Source organism: Furipterus horrens, unplaced genomic scaffold, assembly GCF_987537825.1.
Source record: "Furipterus horrens unplaced genomic scaffold, mFurHor1.1.pri manual_scaffold_6, whole genome shotgun sequence".
Lineage (NCBI taxonomy): Eukaryota > Metazoa > Chordata > Mammalia > Chiroptera > Furipteridae > Furipterus > Furipterus horrens.
The window spans coordinates 70,321,683-70,343,611 of NW_028327176.1; the positions used below are offsets into that span (position 1 = coordinate 70,321,683).

The 21,929-nt window shown below is 45.4% G+C and overlaps 1 long non-coding RNA gene across 2 annotated transcripts in view; it reads left to right on the forward strand.

Annotated features, from left to right (window-relative positions):
* Positions 1–18,054, forward strand: part of LOC150006454 (uncharacterized) — a 58,623-nt gene extending 40,569 nt beyond the window's left edge. For both annotated transcript variants that reach the window (XR_016511946.1, XR_016511945.1), the window contains 2 exons: positions 16,424–16,520; positions 17,874–18,054. This is a non-coding gene — a long non-coding RNA (uncharacterized LOC150006454). The remainder of the gene's footprint in view (positions 1–16,423; positions 16,521–17,873) is intronic.
* The last annotated feature ends 3,875 nt before the right edge of the window (positions 18,055–21,929 follow it).

Genomic DNA, 21,929 nt, shown 5'->3' on the forward strand with positions numbered 1-21,929 from the left:
ACTACCCCTTGGGGTAGAGAAGGGCAATTATGGATGGCCCACAAGGACATACCTACTTGCCTCCAGGCATGTCAATGCTGCAGTGAACATCCTAGCACACATATAATTGGGCTCTGTGTTAAAATTTCTGTAGGGCAAGTTCTGAAAAGAGAAGCTGCTGAATTAAAGGATATATGCATTTTGCAGTTTATTGGATCTTGCCATATTGTACTCTGAAAGCTGATCAGTTTATACCTCTATTAATGATAAATGGGAGTGCTGGAATCCTATCACCCTTGCCAACTGGTTATTAATTCTCTACATAAATCCAAATATTGAAAGGGGAGGGTCTAAATTCGAGGCCAGCCCCTCTGAGCCCTGTGACCTCAGAGTGCCATTAGAGGGGAGGCTTTCATGTTGCAGGACAATGGAGTTTGAAACCAAAGTGGCTCTGGGTGGCAGTTTGCAGTATGGGCTGTAAGTGACAGCATGAGGCTCTGCCTGCACATGGACGTTGCTACTGCACCGGAGCTTCAGCTGTGACAGGGTCCATCCATGCTTCACAGCTTCAACTTGCAGGTTGTTAACGTCTACGATTCTTTGTGTGCCTTTCTACTAAGGAAATTATATGTGAGAATTATGCTTTGAAGACTTTCTAGCTCAGGAGCTCAACCCTCATGAAACAAATTTCAAGAACCATTTCATGGCCTTGAAATATAAGGCCATGAAGTCCTTATATTTTTTTACTCTAGATGTATTTTTCATCATTAAACAAGTTCTTAAGCCACATTTGATTTTTTTTTAATTCCACCACCTTGGTGGAATTAACACTAATGATATTTAATTCCACAAGCTACTGTCCCTCTCCTGCTCAATGTACCTACTCCTAACAGCAAACAGCACACCGGTGCAGGATTTTATTATAACACACTGTGCCCGCTGTCAGCAGTAATAATTCTGAGTGGAACAGCAGAAGAATGAAGAAACTGCGTGAGCAGGGGACCACAAATGCCCAATGTGAGACAGGCATTGCTGTGAAGCAAAAGCATGACATACTTTTTCTTTCCAAATTAGGCAGTGCTACAAATCAAAAGCCAGCCTGCCTTTTGCTTCTGAAATACACCCTGCTGGGAGAAACCAGATGCTCAGTGCCACCATTGGCCAGGTAAACACCATTCAGAAAAATGCAGCTCACAGGGCAGGCAGTACCTCCGGGGACTGATGGTGGACGAGGGCACGCGACCTCGAGGAAAGCCTGAAATACCAGCTTCAGTGTCAGAGTGGTTCCAGGCTGTTTCTATGACCAGCTTTGTAACAAACTACCCCAGGAATTGTGGGCCTAAGTATATTTCTCCTAATCTGATACATTCTCCTGACTCTGGGCTGCTTCAGAAACGAGCCACATACATTCAGTTGGAAACACTTAAATGGAGGTAAGAGAAAGACAGAGAACCTGAGGGACTGCAGGGAAGTCACTGAAAACAGTCTATGGTGAGAGGCTCCAGACTGAGATACATGGAGCCTAGGCGGGAAAAAAGAATGTCACCGCCACATGTGTGAAGGTGACGGATACCCTGGAGGTAAAAGAAGTGTTGTGTAAAGGGAAACCAGAGTAATGGGGCAAAACTAAAGGGAGCACGTCCTGGAATTTAATGCTAGAAATAAACTTCCAAAGAGGAGTGAGTATATCCATCAATGTACGAAATGGGGTTATCAGGGGAAAACAAAAAACAACCACCAAAAAACTGGCAAACCAGTTCTAGTGACATTGCAAAGAAGGTGGTGATGAAAAGCTACTGAGCAGGAAGAACTAGCAAGTGGGGTGTGTGTTGGTGGAGTGTTGAGCCAGGCCTGGCGGCTGGCCTAGGGACAGTAGCAGATTTGTACAGGTCACCCTCTAAGCAGGGCACCAGGCAGGGCACAGCAGCCGGCACCCCCAGAGCAGTGCCTGGTTTAGGAGCTGCTGGATGCTTGGGTGGCCCCTACATGTCTCTGTTCCTGAAGTTAAGACCACAGCTTCCCAAGCCTGGTGGTCAGTGTTCCTGCAAAAGCTTCTTCATTACTGTGCAGCAGTTGTGGGGTCACTACTGGGAATTACACACATAGTCATAAATGGGGGTACATTTTATTTTATTGTCTTTTGATTTTCTAAGTAATTTACAGATTTCCAAGTAATTGTAATTAATATTGAAACATCTTCTATTAAAACTAATTTGTTAAAAGTGTCTAGAAATGCCCCCTGCTGCCTCCCTGAGTCACTGTGAGGTTTTGTTCCTCCCTTTCAGGCAAAGAGATTGATTTCATAGCATGGTTTCTGGCATCATGTGTACACTCTTGAGAGAATTCTTACAGGCTTCATGCACTGGCCTGCTTTTCAAATAGTCCTATTCCCATGCTGGGTAGACAAAGGAATATTTCCATAACAAGGGAAGAGCGACTTTCCCTACTGTGAGAGCAGTGAGAGCACCGTGTGCCATAAAATTGTGAGTCTATAAGCAAAGCTCCTTTCCCCTCTCATTTCTACAACTGCCTCTTTAGAACCCCATAGAATAAGTGTCGGAATCAAAGTGGGAAGCTGTGGCTTCCTCCAGGGTATCTGGATGAGGTCAGCCTCTGGGTGATTTCTCTCCCTCCTTCCTTCCTTCCTTCTTTCTCTCCTCCCTTGCTTCCCAAACTTCTCTTCTTCTTTCTCCCCTTTTCCCTCTTGCTTTTTCATCTAGGTCCTCATATCCTCTTTTCTTAGTATTTTTTTAAACAACATATAAATTGCTTTTTTTTTAAATGAGGTATTTTTATAAACTTTCTCTTAAAAAAATTAGGCATGACTTAAACAGTGAAACCACCTCCTAATATATTAGTCTATAGCAAGAAAAGAAGTCTCAGGTAAGCAGCAAATAACAGAAACCCAACTTTTGTTTTTTTTCCAACTGTGGCTGTCTGCTTTTCCAAAGGGGGCCTGTGGGCCAAGCAGGAGAAGACCCTGATTAGGGAGAAACAGTCCGTTGTGCCCCGAGAGAAATCTTGTAAGCTGCCTGCTGGTAGGATAGGCCTGTCTCCAAACATCCTTCCCTACCTCACCACCGAAATCTGGCGGAAAGGAGGCCTGGAATGCCACTTTCATAGCTTCATGAACGCCTCTTCCAGGGCACAGCCAGAACATGAGGCCACATGTTGCCTGGTAAAAAACCCATCCTGCCAGGGAGAGGAGCGAGGAGGTACCTTTCAAGCCACAAATGACATTAGCTCTTCTATCTGGTGTGGGTGGTCACATCTAGAGGAGAACAACTCCCTCTGTCTCCCCCAGCTCCCTGGTCATGATGCCCAGCAGGGCCAGACTGTGGCCACTGCTGTGAAAGGCGCAGGAAAGTGTTGGGAAGCCACGGTGGGTCTGGGTTTGAGGGCAGAGGTTGCTCTTCGCTGATCACTGGCAAAAAGCAAATACAGGTCATGGGTGCAACTACAATGGCACCCTCCTAAATGAATCCTCATGAACATGACAAGTTTCCAAGTCACTCCCTGGAAATAAATTGTGGGTAAGGACCATCTGCTGAAAGCCTGGAAGCCCAGTTTCCTCTGGTCTGTGTTTTTAAATGCTTTGACGATGTGGTTTGCTTTTCTCTCCAAGAAAAAAAGAAAACAAAAGTAAATAAAGACTGACAAGTGAGCGAGACCCACAGCCATGCTGTGCAAAGAGGCCACAGTCACCAGGGGCACGAGGGTTGGCGAGGAAGGGCGGAAATTGAGAAGGCGCGTGAGATCTGTTCCAAAGGCACCAACCCAACATTAAGATGAAGAAAATACACATTCCTTTGGGAAATGTAAACACGGATGTTTTAAAGGATGTTTTCTACTTTGCCACCAGACTGAGTTGCTGGTGCCAATTGCCAAGTCAGGATTGCCACCTGTCTGTTGAAGAATTATGGTTCATTCCTTAGCAACAGGTAGCAGCAGAAAGAAAAGCTTTGTAGGCAGGATCCCCTAACAAGCACAGTGGGGACAGTGTCAACAGCAAAGGCAGCCACTGAGGGGAGGAAACCGGGCACACGTGACCTCAGGTCCTTCTTGTCTATGCCAGGGGTCCAGGCAGGTGGGAAGGAGGGGCACACCTTTATGGAAGTCCCTTTGGTTTGCAGAAATTGAAGACTTCACATTTTATTTTGCAGACTAGCATCGCCAGTCTTAATTAGTTCCATTGCAAGTGCTTTATTGCTCTGTTGTGACTCTTTTTTCTTTATTTGTCCTTTGCAAAACCCATCCATGAAGCAAATTTACTGACCAGCTGCATGCTGGCTCAGAACCTCAGCCTGGCAGACAGGCCTCAGATCCAGAAGCAGAGCTCCCCAGTGCCGACAGGAGGGTGAAAACCCTTGGCCCCACCCCTCCTTGGAGACCAGCTTTCCTTGTGTTTCCTGGTCTTTGTAACTTCTCAAACAAATGCCACAGCACAGGCAAGGGGAAGAGAGCTCTTAATAAACAAACAGCTAAACATCAGAAGTCCAGGTGTCTTTGAGTTTACAAAATCAATCCAAGTTGCTATTTCCCACTATTAAGACACTTGTGGAACAGGTGATAGGTGGCCATCATTTTTGTCCTCTGGTGTCTCTGACCTCTGTACTGCCTGCTTTTCCAGCTGGGCTGTCAGGACCCCCAAGAGAACTTCCTTTGGCCTGGATCTCCTGGGGTTGAACGGTAACCTATCTGAACAGATTTTATGCTACTTCTTTTTAAATTTTTTTTTAACAAAATGACTAACAGTGAAAAGAGTTGGGTTTGGGGAGAAACCCTTTTTAAAGCAAACTATGGAAAGTAATTGATGAGTAATGCAGTTTTATACTACATTTTTTTCTGTAACCCTTTAAAAACTGTGTCGCTAATTTTGCGTAACCCTTACATTCATGTCCTGGGGCTGGTAACCCTGACCTCTGCAATGTGAATTAGGATGGAAGGCTGCAAGGAGCAGAGTTCCTATTTGAGTGTACATTGTTGTCACAACACACCAAGGGCCATTTCCCTTTCTGGGTGAGACAGCTGTGTGGTCCCCAGCAGGGGCTTCTGTGGTTCGGGTGCTGTAGGCTGCACAGTGCTGCTTTCACGTGAGTCTTAACCCTAATCTATTTTAGAGCTTAATTTCCCTTCCCAGCAAATTAAGCAAGGTGGAAAATGACATTTTGGAGAGAGTGAGTGACTAATACATTCACCAAACATCACTCATGTGCTGTAGTTGAAAGGTGGTGATTCGTTTACGCATCTCTTGATAAAATGTAAACCCTTAATTCTTGGTGGCTAAACAAACTGACAAAACTATTGAGCCCGACTCCCGACTCCAGGTTGAGGATACCTGAGGGCACATGTTTACCTGGGATTTTTTATTGCTCCTTCGATACAATTCTATCCAGACAGCTTAACTCGTGGTAAAAAGTTTGTGTCACTCTGGGTTTTCCTTGCTGCCGATGGTTCTCAGTGTTAAGTGAGGGAAAGTCCATCTCGTCAGAATGATCCTTCCAAGCGGCAGCGCGGCAGCAGCCTGAAGGCTGGGACCCGTGTCTGTGTCAGGAAGCGTGTGCTGTCAGTACCTCCCTCCCCGCCGAGCTCGGTCCCCTGCCACCATCCCGGTGACTGGGTGCCCAAGGGGGCTTCTAGTCCACTCGTCAGCCCCAGCTCCACTTTCTTTTTAGTAAATCGTAGGTAAGGAAGTGAGAGGACGTGGAGAAGATTTGTGTTCAGTGAATAAGAATTAAATCTGTTCAGATTTCTAGGCTGGAAATCAACAAAACAAAATGTGCTCCCAGAAGTGCTTACATCTAAACTAAGTATAGACTGGAGATAAATCTGAAAACTTCTGACATCTTCAAATGTCAAATCCACCCGCACATCACAGATGACATTGAACCTAATGATCGAACTCCTTTTAAAATATACTTCATGTAAATACATTTTTGTGAAACCACAAGCTGTTTCTCTCAGTTTTGTTTTCAGCTGGCTTTGATGAAGAGATTGGCATTCTACAGCTAATTAAACAGCTTTCAAGCCAACATCAATGAAAGGTTTTAGACTCAGAAATGTACTACACTCTTCATGGTCCAGGGATATCCACAACGTTTTTCACTGTGCTCACAGACCTTGTCAGAGGAGAATTATTTAGCTCTAACCTGAGTTTATAAGCCAAATCATAGATCCAGTATCTGATCTATGTCAGCTCCCCATCTCTCCAATACAGTGAGTTGGATTCATGCTAACAAGAAATGCAATTTGTGTTTGTGTTCACTTTGCTAGTATTTAATATATTGCAGATTTCTTACACTTGTTACATATTTCATTGTGTGACTAGAAAGCTATTTGTTTTTTCTTTGTGGAAAATGGAAAATGAAATGCATAAGACCCTTGTTTCCAGGTCAAGAATTTGGAGTTTCTAGGCTCTCTCACTTTTGTCTGCCCCCCCCCCTTAGTTGTAGTTATTTCTAGATTCTGGAAATTATTACTTGCTTTAAAAAAAAGTTTTGTCTTTCTAATTTTACAGTTAAGCCTGCTTTGACCCTTAAAAGCCAGATTGCTCTAACAAAATTGTTATCATTTCATACAAGATAGATTGGCTTCAAGTAAAAAGGTATATCTAGTAAATGAGAGAAAAACCTCTCTTTTACTTACACTTAGGAATGCCTCTAAATATAACAATGTTATTTTTAAGTCTTGGTGTTAACAATGAATTTGCAAAAAAGAAAAGAATAAGTTAGTTAGATGTGAAGTAATTGTGCTAAAAATATCACTTTTTAATATGGAAGAGTTCACGTTTTTATTTATATACTTGCAAAAAAAAAGTGTTATTAAAAAAAAATGCTTTGACTATTTCTTCAATGAAAGCTTTTGTACTGTGCCGCTCTGCTCTTAAGAAATTCCCGGGTTACAGATACAATTAAAAGTGAACTTGAATTTGTTCCGTGACCATGGCCTTTCTGTTTGTGGTAAAATAGAGTTAGAATGACAACGGTTCTGAAGAAAGTGCTTCAAGACTATGTCATGTTTCACTCTTTCCAGATGACTAAAGTTACCATCATTTCCCAAGTCTTCTGTCGGGGGAAGGGGTGATGTGGGTTTAAATGTGGCAAGTATTAGTGAAGGTCAGGCTTCGTCTGAATGTGAGAGTTTGATTATGCTGGGCAGGGTGAGTAGAGGTCAGGGCAGGTATGCCAGGGCAAAACACTCATACAGAAAATGTCTTCTAGTGACAAATTCAGGTGACTACCAGGGTCCTCTTATGCCCCGTCATCTTTAACTGTAGTGTTCATTCAAGGTTTTTTGGTTGGTTTGTTTTTACACATCTGGCTTCTTGCTTTAAAGTATCAGAATAGTCACATACTGTAGAAAGAATTAAAACATAAAAACATGAAAAGTAAATCCTGAATCCCATGCTTCATGTCTGATCCTACACAGTGTAACACATCGCCTTGGATAGAAGATGTTGTTACATTGATACTGCCATCGGTTCAGGTTTACCAAGAGCAATGCTACCTAACTGAGAATGTTTTATAATGACCACAAATGTGCCTAGTCTTCTCTAGGATTTAAAATTCCTCATGCTAAGTTCCCTGTCAATCAATATATATTTTCACTGTTCTTCCTGAATTTTGTTACTGGTTTTTAGTTCTCTTCATTACTTCTTTGCTGGTCTGTGTTTTCTAAAGAAATCTAAATTCAGAAGCAATGACTTCTTGTTCTCTGTGATGTGTTTCCTTTCCTCACTACTTTAAGATTTAAAAAATATGAATAGATTATGAGAATACATATTTGTGCAAAGAATGTGGGGGAGAATTAACTAATTTTTAAATTGTTTGAGGTCAGGGAAATACTGGTCTGAATGTATGGTGTTTTTCTAATTGTTCCTCAATTTAGCCAAAACACTAAGTAGCATTTCTTTCTAACAGACATGTTAAAAACAGCTTAACTTTTCTAAATGCAGATAGCAAGGACTAATGCTCTGAATGTTGCCTGAAAAATCTAGAAATGTCTGCAGGCTGTTTTGAACAATTCTGTCTCTTTATGGGGAGTTGTTTGGGCTTTTTAGAAACTCATTAATTTGATTGTATGAGCCTGAGTGTTATCAGGAAAAGAAGCTTTAGAAAATGGTTTCAGAATGTGTCATTTTTCTCCTTGGTTTAATCTGAGATATAGTGTGTGGGCATGCTGGTATTTTAAAAGGCTAAAAGTGTTGTACATATTGCTGTGCCTTCAAATATGAGGTGGGATTGCAAATAGAAGGATTTTCTTCAGTCTTCTGAGTGAAATTCTGCTTTTGCCCCAAGCACTCATTCTTGAATTCTTAGCGAGGATTCTTTCATTCTTTTTTCATTTTCAATTTGTTGTAGTGATTAAGCAGAAACAAATTTTTAAAAGCTCTGTCAGCTTTCTATCATTTTGATCATCATATTTAATGTTTCATAAAATAAAACCCTGTGTTTTCATTTTAACTAGGTTTTCTTTTTTTTGATGAAATGATTTGCGGTATAAGACTAACATTTGGTTTCAATATTAATATATAAGATGAACTACGTGGGTGTCATTATTTTTCAGTAGTAAATAACTGTTTAACCGATTATTTTACCTTAGCATAATTCAATTGTCTCCTTTAGAATTTTGTTCTGCAGGGTTCAAACAATATTTGATGTGTGTGTATGTAAAATAAAATTACACTGTCACTGAAAGCAGATTTCATGGTGGTAGGAACGGGGGAATATTGTGTAGTTGGTTTCAAAATCCAGTCAGTGGGTTAATCATTAATTATTCTTTTTTTTCCAGGAAAGTCAAATTAGGTTGTTTCAGAATGTCAGTTTACTAGAATTCTTTTTAAAAAATATTTTGTGTGTGTGAGAGTGAATTTGATCTTAAAAAGGGGTTAATTTAGTAAGAATAGGTAACTTTTCTGTTTGTATTGTGGCTTGTTCAATTTCTCATGAACTGTATTTGGTAGCTAAAATGTTGAAAGCAATTTGGGAACAAAATGTCTGCTTAACCCATGACAAAATTGGCCACAATTTGCCGATTGGGCTGATAACAAAAGCCAGCAACACAAAATAGGTAGAAAAACAGTTTGTTCGGTGATGTGAGACCACTGAAGTTCTTTTTGCATGTTTTCTTTTTTTTTTTTTTTTTTTCATTCTGATGTTTATGTTGTGCTGGAAGTACATGAAGAGTTTTTGCTCACCCATCAATTCTGATTAACCATTTCATCTAGTGGATTTCTTTTAAGAGTTCAGAAAGCAAGCTGCTCACCTGGCATTTGAGACACCTACACCCCATGTTTCATCCAGACTCCACCTGGGCAAATGTCTCACAGCTGATAATTTGATCTCTTAAAGTAGCATTTAAATTTCATTTTGTCAAGTGTCCAACATTGAATTTAGGTTATTACTACATTTTTGCAAGTGTCAAACTAAAGTTATAGTTTGCAGTTTAAAAAAACTTCTTTACCTGAACACACAGTTGACAGAAATTTCAATAACTAAAAGTACACATTGACTCTCATATTATCCTCACAGACTATAAACAAATATTAATGTTTTACATGAGATAACATATTTTTTTAAATAATAGAAGGAGATAACAGCATCCTCTCTCCTCTGCTGTTTTTACTTCTGCCTTGAATATGTATGTGAAATGGTCTTTTTTTTTTTTTTTTGTCTTAAAAATCAGATACTCCCGAGCAATAATTAGGATGAGGTTTATGTTTTTACTTATTTAATCTTTGTTTTCACAAATAAATACAAATAACTCAAACTGAAACCTGATGGCTTTGGTGATAATAAAATAGCAGCCACGGGGAAATTTTCTTCATTTTAATGTTCTTTCACAACCCACATTCAGTTTCGGTAGGAAAATTATTAACCTTTCAACAGGGTGCTTCAACATGGGTTCACAATAGATTCCTGAGTATGATTTGCAGGTTTTGGTTCTATTTTGAGATTTTGGTGTGCAATTTTTTTTCTTTTTCTTTTCTTTCTGTCTTTCTACCTTTCTTTCCTTTTTAAGACCTTGGCTTTCTTTGACAGCAATAGTATGACTTGAAATGCCTTTCAGTGTGTGAATACTTCATAGTGTGTGTATTAGCATTATGGGGAGAGGATCCCTTTTCCCCGTCCTCCCCCTCTTCCATGCTATGAATGAGGAAATGTCTTTAGCCTCCGTGTTTTCCTCGTTCTAATTCTTGGGTGGACAAGAATTATTTTTAAAATCCCGTTGGCCCACATTTCAGAGAGGGCAGGTGGCTCAGTGTTCTGCACCTGACTTGGCCCCTGTCTGCCTTGGTGGCCTCAGCGTCCTTAAACCAAAGCCAGTGAAAGCTTGTTGTCCTGAAGGGCTGCAGGCCACTGGGCTGGGTGTGAGGCCAGGACGTGTGTCTCTCTGCTGATGGCTGTTAGGGTTGTCCTTCTGGAAGGGGCAAGGGGGAGAGGATCACAGTCTTGTAACTCCTGTGTCTTCAACCTGAAACACACAGGAGAACAGAATGTGGGGCAGGAGAGGCAGGTGCGTGGGATGATCCCCGTCCCCGCCGGCAGTTTCCATTTTAGGTGTCTTTTTCTCCACGTCTGACTGGGACAGTCACACCTGCAGGGAGGCCCTGATCGGGACTCGGTCCTACCACGCACACTGCCCTGCGTCTGCCAAAGCTGTGCCTTGTGACTCACCGGCCCCTTCCTTGCTCTATCCCCATCATTTGTAAGTCCCCTCCTGTCCCCATCATCCCCGCAAACTGAGAAATGGAAACCGAGTTACACATGTCTGTCTGTAACAAATGTGAGCACTTCCAGTTCTGCCACTTTCAGCGTGGCAGCCTGGGCTTGTGTTTTTTTTCTTCTCCCCCTCCTCTCCTCCTCCTCCTCCTCCTCCTCCTCCTCCTCCTCCTCCTCCTTCTTCTCATACTTCCTGTATGAGGTTAGTTTTTTAAAAATGATAAACAAACTATTTTTTTAACTTTGTTTTGGCCCGGTCGTATGCTGCCTCCTAGCCGTCCAGGGGTGAGCATTTTGCTGATGCTCCCACTTGGGCATGATCAGGAGTCAGATGAACCATCATTGTCCCGCATCCTCCCAGGGCAACAGGCCAAGGTGGTGAACACATTTTTTATTCTCTGGTTTGAGAGAAATGCCAGTAGCCCTCATGGCTCAAGTATGCTCCTCTGGCAAGCTGGCCCGCGAGCGGAGGAAGGAAGGCCCAGGGCCAGCAGAGGATGGGATGACTGGGGACAGTCCGCTGGAGCGGGAGGAGTGCCCCACAGCACCCAGCCCTGACTGTGCAGAGGGGCGGCACCCAGGAAGGGAGATAAGGGGGGTATCGAGCTGACCCTTCTCCCCAGGCCACTCCAATAATTTATTGCCCATCTGCATGGCTTCTGGGCTGCTTGCTCTTTCCCTCCACTGTGAGGGTCTCAGGAGAGAGCCATTGGTAAGCACTAACACGAGAGCATCAGTAGATATAGCCAACCTACAGTCGCCACAGCCATGAGGCACTGAGCCCATGGCTGGTGTACAAGAGCGTCAGCGTCATCCACCAGTGGTAATTCTGGACCTGGGTCCAAATTGCCAGGGGGCTGTGAAAACAGATGAGTCTGGTCCTCACTCCCAGAGTTTCCAACTTAGAAGGTCTGGGCAGGGCCTGAGATTTGCATTTCTAACGAAGTGAAGGTTATGTAATGCTGCTGGTCCAGGCCTATCCAGGAGCCACTCCCAGGGCCACGGCTGTGGGTGACTGGGCACCTAAAAGCCTCGTGGAGCCTCTGATTGTCCATATTTTCCTCTAATGCCCAGCACAACCTTGGACATAAAACTCTCAGAAGGCCCTTTGCAACTATATCTCAGTAGCTCTACACCAGGGTTACTTGTTGCAGTGTCAGCCAGACTAGATTTGCTGAAATGCTTTTGAGGGTTAGTTCTTTGAAAATTGGTTTTTATCTTATAGACAAAGAAAGTGGCCATGGTGAGGGGTAGGGTGGCTGGGCCAGGAAGTCATCCAAGGAGGGGAGACTGTGTGCCACCCACCTCGTCTCCATTTCTACCTTTGGTACAATCGGAGGGAGGAACTCTTTGTACCAGAGGAGGGCAAAGTTCCAAGATCCCCTTGGGTTGAGGGGTTGGAATCAACCATGAGTGCCCCTTCGTCCCCACGCGTGGCTGGGTGTCACCATCAGGATGCTGCATTGGACCTGGGCACTGCTCACCACTCATCGCTGGACTTGCTCTGCCCCTGGGGGAGAGAGATGACCCTAACAGCACAGATCTGAGGGGTGGCGGGGATGCCGAGCATGGGGTGCACCTCAGGAGCAGCGCTTGGCATCTGGATTGCTTAGTGAGTGGCCAGGAGAGCCTGCCCGTGCCCTGGGGCAGCCCTTGGACCGGCCCACAGTCTGCCGTCGGGGGCGTGGAGGGACACGGAGTCTTTCTGAGCCACCTGTAGGTCTGTAGTGATGCGTGGAACACTTTGCAAAAACCGCTTCTCAGGGGAGGTCCCCTTGGGAAAGCTTCTCAGTCTGCTCAGCCTTGTGTGGCTTCAGCTCTAGAAATGGGAGCCCCCTCAGCAGCAAGGACAGAGCCCTAAGTGTGGGCTCCCCTCTCCCTGCCTGACATCTGCAGCAGTACAACAGCCTCATTACTTACACGAGACCCATATCACTTACCCTGAAATGTGTCTGTGACAAACCACAAAGGTTTTCCGTATGCCCTCCAGGTTTGAGCTTTGTGAGGAGTAAAAACAGTGCACTCCTGAGAACTGATGCTGTGCACACCCCTCTTCTTGGGAAATCACTTTAAAATCTCAAAAAGTGGGCTCCCAACATGGTTAGAATCCAACATGAGTCACTGTCATGATGTGAGTTCTGGCTGGTTGTTTTCCTAAGTGCTGACGAAGACCTGGTGCAAAGCAGGCTCGGCTGTGCCTTGCCCCCGTGGGCAGCCGGGGGCTCTTGTGTGGCCTCTCAGCACGTGGTATGGGCAGCACTGTGAATGCTATATAGCAAAGGAGGTTTGTGGTCTTCCTGTCCTCCTGCCTGGTACTCACTGCCAGGGGAGTAGAAGCTTGGAGCACACTGAGGGGCAAAGCTCCTTGCCCAGGGAACTGTCAGTCTGGGGGTGGGTGTCTGAGCTGCTGTTTCTCTCCCCTTCTCCACCTCCTGTGCCAGGAACCTTTCCTCTGATTGCCACCAGAACAGAGATGGCATAACTTGGAAGATCACTCAGGGAGCATCCAGAGGGTTCCCCAGGCTATATGTAAGTGCCTGGAGAGGGATCACCCTCACAGTGTGATGTGTGACCCTGAGGCCATCCCTCAGATCCAGGGGACAACAGTGTTGTGTACCCACAATGGAGGGACCTAACTGGTGCCCCTTGAATACTAGAGACTGAAGGAACAGCACAGCTCAGCCAGGCTAGAGTCAGACTGAGGGAGTGATATGTGACGAGGAGCTCCTCCAGGACTATCCCGACACAGGAGAGATGCTGCTGGTCTGCATCCACTTCCAGTGTGCACTGGCATATGGGAAGCCATATGTGTGATGGGCTCTGAATTAGAGGCAAACCTATTAAAGTGTCTACATGGGCTACCTTGATTTTCTTTAGTGGTAAGTAGACAGCCAGGTCAACACGGAATCCCAAGGGATTGACTCATTCATGCCAAAGCTCTCAGACAAACTCAAGATAACTTAGGCCTGCAGTGGAAGCTGATATTCAGAGTCTAGGACTGGGTCAGAGGGACTCAGATCTTCGTCCCAGAAGTGTCCCTTCCAGTGTGACCTGAGGAAGGTGGCTTCCTTCCTCTGTATGCCTGTGAAATGAAGGTTGACCAGATGATCCTCAGGGCCCTGTTACCTCTCGCTCTGTGATTTTGGTCAAGTCCACATGACCAGGTGTTCCATACTAAAGCCTGGGCTGCTGCCCTTTGTTTTTAATCCCACTCAGAAGTGGGAGGGAGTATAGGTTGTTAAGCCACCTCCTGTATCAACGGTGAAACTAAAGGAACCAGGCTTCCCCTTCCTTCCATGCTGGCCACTGATGCATTTCTTAGTTCCTGTTTCTCTTTGCCTACCCAGAAAGGCTCTGCATATGAAATCTTGGGTACACATTCTGGATTGTCAAATGCAGGCACACACCAGGAAGCTGGTTTTTCCAACAGACTATCAAATAAAGCCTTTTAGGAAAAAAATACATAAATAAATAAAGGATGCAGGCATTTATATTAATGGGCTAGCTCCTATGTACAGGACATTGTGGCAAAGATATTGGGAAAAAACAATACAGAGATTGAAGAACCAGATACAGACTGTCACAACTGCCCGTGAGTGCCAGACAGCAAGAATTTCGTAAGACAAGCTTTGCTCTCTGAAACCCGCAATGCCATGGACAACTTCGAAGAAGGGCCAGGCAGGGCTGCCCACAGAGCATTCCCAAAGCTGCTGCTAAAGGCTGGCGTCTGAGAAAGGGCTCTTTGGGATGCACACAATACTCTATTGAACCACTTTCCTTATTTTCTACTTTTCATGGTCTTTTGTGTGGTACTGTACTGTGCATTGTGCATGAATCTCCTGGGGGAAGATGGAACTCTTCCAGAATCATGCACCCACCCCTCTCCCTTTTCACAGAGTTTTGTGCTGTTAACGAAAGTCAGGAAATGGGGGGGTGGGGGGGGCAGCTGGTTTTCCTGGTGAACTCAGGGCTGTCTCTGGGCAGGTTGTAAGTCGAGGGGACAGCTAGGCCACCAAGGAAGTTCTGAGTAGTCAGGGGCCAAGCTGGCCCCATCTCTGACCATCATGGCTGGCTGGGCAGAGGACATGGCAAGAACATTCCTCTCAGGGTAGTGCTGTCTTCCTCCCCGAATGCCTCTGAGTAGCAGATTGAAGCACAAAGCTGACTTGTCGGGTTGCAGTGTGGACTTCGGGGGTGACGATGCGATCTGTATTTCAATCCCTTACCCTCTGTCTGTCTTTGGAAGTATCCTTTCACTTTTGGGGGAAAGTTAGCTTCCATAAGTGATGTGCTCCTTGGCAGTCAAACCATGGTGGTCTCAAGTGGCAAAGCAAGATTTAATAGAACCACAGTCCTTGGAGCAGTTCTGAGGCTGTACTGTCCTCAGGCCCTTTGCTTGGTCAGGAGTCTTTCCCCACCACACTGGGGCTGCTGGGCACAAGCTTATCTGCTAGGATGTTTTCATGTGCAGCTGGGAGTCCAACTCTGTTGGGTGGTAGAGGAGAGGGGACTGGAAAACCATCCTGCTTGCTCATCCCCATGCAGTAGCAATTCCACAGTGACCTCTTTTAACTCTCATTGGACCTGGGAGGAGGCTCAGGGCATCATGTGGGCTAACCGGTTGTTCTGAAAGTCCTGTGTGACTCTCTAGCTGGGCCAATAGGGGCACAAGAGGAAGAGCCTCAGTTGCCTCCAGCTAGACCCTGATCCAGAGTCTGACCACAACTTGTCAGTATATAGGCAGTGAGTAAGCTTCTGGGAATATCTGCCTTTTTGGTCTCTTCTGAATTATTTTTAAACAACACCCCACACTCCCATCACCACCTACAATTTTTGTCGATTATCATTATTTGAATAGATGCTGATAAATTTGATCCCTGGCTCACCATGGCATTTACGATCTGTCTTTTCCTTTTTGATTTCCATGTACCGGAGTGTGACTGTCTCTCAGTGCGGTTGGCAGTGACCTGTGTTTTTCGTGCATGTTTTTGTTTCAGAATAACTGGGAGATGAAACAGGAAGCTCTATGACACACTTGATCGAAAATGACACAGACAAAACAAAAAAAAAAATCAGGACTCAGCCCCCTTCCAGCACCTCTACCTCCTGCCTGCTGCCCACAGCCGGGATGCAGGTGACAAATCTGACCTGACTCTGACGGTCGTAGACTTCAAGGGCCTCTGCATTTGCTGATGATATGTCTGCAATATCATGGTCATGGTCTAGCCTGGGTGGTTTCCTATTTATCAAGCTGTCTATGTGTCTTAATAATCTCGTTTTCTTCATTAAAAGAAAAACAAACAAACAAACCAAAAAACGTTGTTTGCTTATTAGCTACAGTTAAACACTAATTTAAACGATACCAAATTGTGTTTGAGATTAATTTCTATAGGACCACAAATAAACCCTGCCTTAACCACGAAGATCATTATGACATCTTCAGAAGCGCGTTGAATTTGAGTGTCTTATTAATCAGCCTTGTTTGCCCAGACTTTTTTTCTGCCTCTCTAGAAGGCCTCTCGTGAGTCAGTATCGGCATATTGGCATTTCAGAAAAACACAGGAAGATGTTTGGAAGTGGATGTACTCTGATATTGGCTTGCCAGCAGTGACCTCAAAATCATCACCAAGCTTGAGCTTTCTCCCGGAGACTTCTGTCTTCTCAGCTGCCTCCCTCTCTCCCTCCACACGTCAGTCACCCTTTCACTTGTTCATTCCACACAGGTTTCTTTGGGGCCTACTCTGTGCTGTGTCCCGAAGACAGAGCAGTGGATGGACCAACTCTTCCCCAGCCTCCCCGACCCCTCTGGCCTCTGAGCGAGTGAGTGGGCACCACTGGGGTTTGTCCACAGAGTGCAGGGCGCTGTGCAGTTGTTGCGGGTAGACAACACAGTCATTTCATTTAGCTGTCCTGACCTCTTGAACCTGAGCCCCTGAAATTGGCAACTAAATATCCCTTCAAAATGGACAAATCTCAAAGTATTCCTCTGTGGAGTCCCACTCTCTTCCCCAACAGAGCTGACAGCTTGACCCTCCCACAGAGACAGCCAAAGAAGCCGTTAGAAGTTTCTTCCACCATTTCCAGTCTTCACTTCAGACATCCAAGAACAATTTAAGATGACTGGGATACTATTTACCCTTCTCAGAATTAATTTATCAGTAGGCCATGGTGAAAATCTCAACCTTTGCCCCCCGCCACCACGTGCATAGCATAGTAGACACTGCCATGCAAATCCAGGTCTCAGCCCAGAGGCCTCCTCCTCAAGGAGGCTCTCTCTGAGTACCATGTCCTGGGGGGCTCCCCTTCTTTTCTCTCTAGCTCATGACTCTATTTTATTTTCTTCATATAACTTAACCACTATCAACAATTATCCTGATTGTTCATTTATTACTTAGCTGTCGGCTTCTCACCTGCCCCCAATTTCAGTTCTATAAAGGCAGATTCTGTTCTATTGTCCATTCTGTCCCAGCACCTGACATTCTGTTCATTAATTATGTGTTGACCAATCCATTATCTTATTACTTACTTCTCATTGCAACACTGTGGTGTTGGGCAGCCCAGGATTCTAAGCACTGTCAGTGGATGAGGAACAGCATCCATTGACCTCTGATGAGGTAACGCAGTGAATGGAATAGCTGGGTCGAGGAGCTGGGCTTTCTGCCAGGACCCACCCAGCAGAAAAGGCTGATCATGAGCCACATGCTAGCTCAGTAATCAGACTCTCATCTGAGCCAAGCTTTGCCTTGGTAATAGATGTCCTTACACCCAATTTTATTTACTTGCATTCCAGAGATGTTAAAGGTGACCATGTGAAGGGAGTATTCTGAATGATTATTGGATTACTGCAATCCCGGAATTTAGGACACTAGGAAGCAGGTCTTCCCGGGAGAACCTTTGGAAAAGCTGGAGGAGGGGTTTGGAGCTAGAGGGGGCCAGGCTGCCGAGATGGGTTCCCTGAGGCCACTCAGCAAGCTTAACCAGTTTGGGGTTAAAGCCGGAGAAACAGAAGCCCAAGCTGAATCATTTTCTGCTTTTCACTTGCAGACTGTCAGATTTTTTTTTTCTTTTTTCGAAGGGAAAGCACCTTACGACAAAGAATAATACTATTTTGAATTTCAGAGCTTTCCCTTTTTCAAAGTACTTTAACCCTGACTTATTTTGTCCTCACAACAGGGCCATAACTAAGCAGGGAAGGGATTTTTCATTCCTGCCAGCCAGAGAAAGAGCTCGCTATTACAGAAAGGATGAAAACGAGAGGTGAGGACACAGATGCGCTGTGCCGTCCCATCTGGCCACCCTGAGGACACAGCATGGCCAGGACCGCACACACGTTGGCTGTGTGCTCCTGCAGTGGAGGCTGTTTTTCAAAGAAACACAGGACTTCCCCCTGTTCTGCGTTGTTCCATCCCAGTTCTCTCACACTGAGCGGACCATCTGAGGCCACTTTTTCCTCCGAGGTTTGTGTGATTTGTAAATTTGAGAAACATGCTTTCTGTGTCTCTTCCTCCAACTTATTTTCAACATGGTGAGTGGACAGGACACGAGGCAGGGCCCTTTGGCTCTCCATGGAAACATTCAAAGGACACAGCTGGTGCATACCAGCTACAGACCAACCCTGTCACCCTGGAATCCTCAATCTTCTGTAGGTGTGAAATTGCTGAGACGCATTTGAAAGCAGACTGCCAGTGGGGAGAAACACTGAACAGTCTGTCCACCTGTGACCTCATGGGTGGCCCCTTCAGGCCGGCAGTCTGCACACTGCTGTGGCCACAGGGGAAGCAAGGCTGACACAGTGCTATAGGCTGACCTCTTCTGGATGGCTGTCCTACCGACTGTGAATTCTCCTAGTCACACCATCACCCGCCCGCCTTGTGTATACATAGGACACAATGAGAGGTTTTCAGATGCTTACTGAAAGCAAGACACACTTTCTGGGGCATTCCCCTAATCGACTGTTCTGGTGAAGCTCGTCAAAACAGGAAATGAGGTTAGCATGGAATGACTTTCTCTCAGAGAACCTACATTGGCGCTGAGAGACCACCACTTTCCTCCCCAAAGCTCTGAGCCTGTCAAGGCCTCTTCTGGGTTTGCCCGGAAGCCTGAGGGAGTGTGCACTTCTGTAGCTGTGAGGAACCATTGTTTTGGAAAATGAGGCCGATATTTTCTCATTCTCAGGCTTCCAGACCTTCTCCCTTTCACTCCAGTATCTTGAAGTCATTTGCTCTGAAGTTAGGTCCACACATACTTCAAGCACCACAAAAGTGTGGTTGAGGCAGGGCTCTGTGCACATTCCCAGGCCACGGGGGTCATACACGTGCTCGCCTTGTGGCTTCAGGTAGCTCCCTGCTCATGCTGCTTGGTCCACATATCAACTCTGCATCAGAGATGCCAGCCAGAGGAATCAGCTCCAGTGAGATCAAAACTTAGTGGGAACAATCTGCTCTCCCCCTCTTCCCTGTGTCAGCGTCAGACCAGAAATGCAGCATAATGACACAGCTGTCCTGGCTTCGTTCACGGGAGTTCCCAGATGAGGTTCTCTGACTCAGTTAAAATGTCATGGTCTAGGCAGCAGGCAACGTGTTTATCTATGCGGAGCTTTCGGACAAATGCCTCCACTTCAACTTTCTAGATTTAAATGTGCTTCAGGATCACAGTTACTCTGTCCAGTGGAAGGAAGTCAACCTGGAAAATATGTAGCCTTGACCTCCAGGTGTCTCCAAATCCGAGGTGTGCATTACCTCCTGGTTGCGGACTTGTGCGTGATGCTCTCACTTCTATAATCACAGACTCGCTTCTCTTTTTATGTGACTTGGCAGGACCTCAAAAGCCACCCCGAGTCCCATGGCTCTCCTTTTACCGGATGTCCCTGATCCCTCTCCAGGGGTGCACAGGTGCCATGTTATCGGTGATAGCTGCCCAAGTAGACGGATTAGGACCATTAGGATAATTCCAGCCACCACCCAGGGCTCTGTTTGCTCATGACACAACCTTAGAGGGTCCTTCCATTATTTCTAGTCCTCACAATAGGCCCCAGAGGTGGGGTCATCATTGTTTTGTTTCAGTTAAGGAAACTGAATGTTAATTCAACCCAGATCACATAACTAGCCATACGATGATGCATCCCAGATCTAAATCCCACGTGGTTTGATTTCCCCCAGCTGCCACTTTGCATTTTATAAAGATGTAAAAGCAAATGCTTTTTCTTCCTTAAAATGAGCTGTGAATGGTAAGGATAGTCAGAAGGAGGACACCAGAGCACAGCTGAAAACAGGAGGTGCCTGGAGATCAAATGACCATGTCGAATCCTGGGCTCCCCTCTTGCTGCTGCAGGCGTGGCCACCACTGAGCCTCTTCAGTGTGGGCACCACAGCCAGGTGGCCCTGCCCCTGCCAGAGTCACATGAGAGTCCCCATGGAAAGGCCAGGCTGAGGACAGACTTGTTGCTCTGAAGACTGCCTGTCACTCTTCCAAGTGCATGCAGAGGTCAGAAAGGCAGAGGGCCCGGAATCTGCATTCACCAGGATCTAGGCGGGTGCAAGCACTGGCCTCTCTTTAGGCCCCTGAGTCGGAGCTTTGTGGTCACACCTTGACCTCCAGAGCCCCATGTGTGTCCACCTCTCATCAGTGAGGAATAGATGTTGGGGAAGTGGGTCTGGTCTTGATTCTTCTGGGGAGATAGTCAGGAGGTGAGGAAGGCACCTGAAGGCTCCTCCACCCCTTGGCTAACAGGATCAGCAAGATGGGGAGGAAAAGAGCGAGAAAACCATAAAGTGTGTCACCCCAGCAAAACTGCCATTTGAGCAGGAAAAGCAAAACTGAGGGAAATAGATCAGCCCAAACTATAAATGCTCGACCCCCAGCCCTCACCAATTCTTCTGTTATTTTATCTTCAGTGCCTTTAGCGGCAGTATACTTGACTCTAATGACTGGTTTCTCCAGGTGAGGGGACCATGTCCCTGCTGGTTCAGAATGGCCCCGTTTATGACTATTAGAAATCAGTTAATGTCCATTAATTCCTTCCAGCTCTGCCTTTCAGTCTCTGAGACAATCTGGTTCAGACAATAAATTATATGATTATCCTGTTATATCTCATCTGCTTTTCTATTTCTCCAAGAAGTCGCTTCGCAAACCCTAACTTCTTTGCACCCCATCTTCCCTCTAAGAAGGAAGGGTGTTGGCAGGTTGCCTGCAGCTCTGGTAGGACAGCCCCAGAACAGCAGAGCCAGCAATGGTGGAATGAGAGTGCATGTGTGCATGTGGGCATGTGTGTGTACACACGTGTGGTCATATGAGCACTGTGGAGGGGTGTGCTTGCAGGTGGTGTGTGTGATGTATGTGGGGTGTGGATGTGATTGTGGGGCCTATGGTATGTGTGCAGTGAGGTGTGTGTGTGTTGCATGTGGTGTGTACATGTGTGGTGTGTGACTGGATGTGGGTAGGGCATGTGTGTGGTGTGGGTGTAAATGCAGCTCACAGTGGCCAGAGCCCTACTTCCTCTGACTGTGAAAAGCATGACTAGGGCCTGGTCCAGAATCCACAGGGTCAGACATGGTATAGGGACACTAATTTGCTTTACTATAAATATTTTTATGGCTTTCTTTCCCTGAACTTTTAACCTTGCTGGTAAACAGGGTACCTACAATAAAGGAATTGTTTTCTGAGAACTGACTTTTAAGGAAATAGAAAAAAACCCACAATTTTTATTAGCTAATTGTCAGTCTTGTACATGATTGAGTATTATCATTCTGTTTTTTAACTCTGCTTCTGGAGACACTTGGCCACCAGAAAAGTTGCTTTATTTTAATTTATTTATTTTTTACTTTAAAATGTGTAAAAAATACCCATTCAAAAATAAGAAAATCTACAAAGCCAATAAAGGGGAGGAGAGTCATTCTGTAGAAAGTTTCTGAGACAAAAGAAACAACCAATCCAAACTCCAATTTGTTCTTTCTAATTAGAAACTCTCATAGGCTATTTCCCTGTGGACTCCAGTCCTCCATTTCCATCCGTTGTCACTTCTGAGATATAGTAATGGACGTAAAGAGGGCATCTGAAGTCCTGACCACAGAGCGTGAGCCTTAAGACACACTTGTCACATCCCAGGTGCTACCTTTCTTTCTCCAGGCAGGTGGCTGACAGAACCATCTGTGTTTGCAAACACCCTCCCTGCCAACGGATTGTGCAAGGCTCTTTTGTGATAAATGAGAACAATGACAGGGAACCTGAACC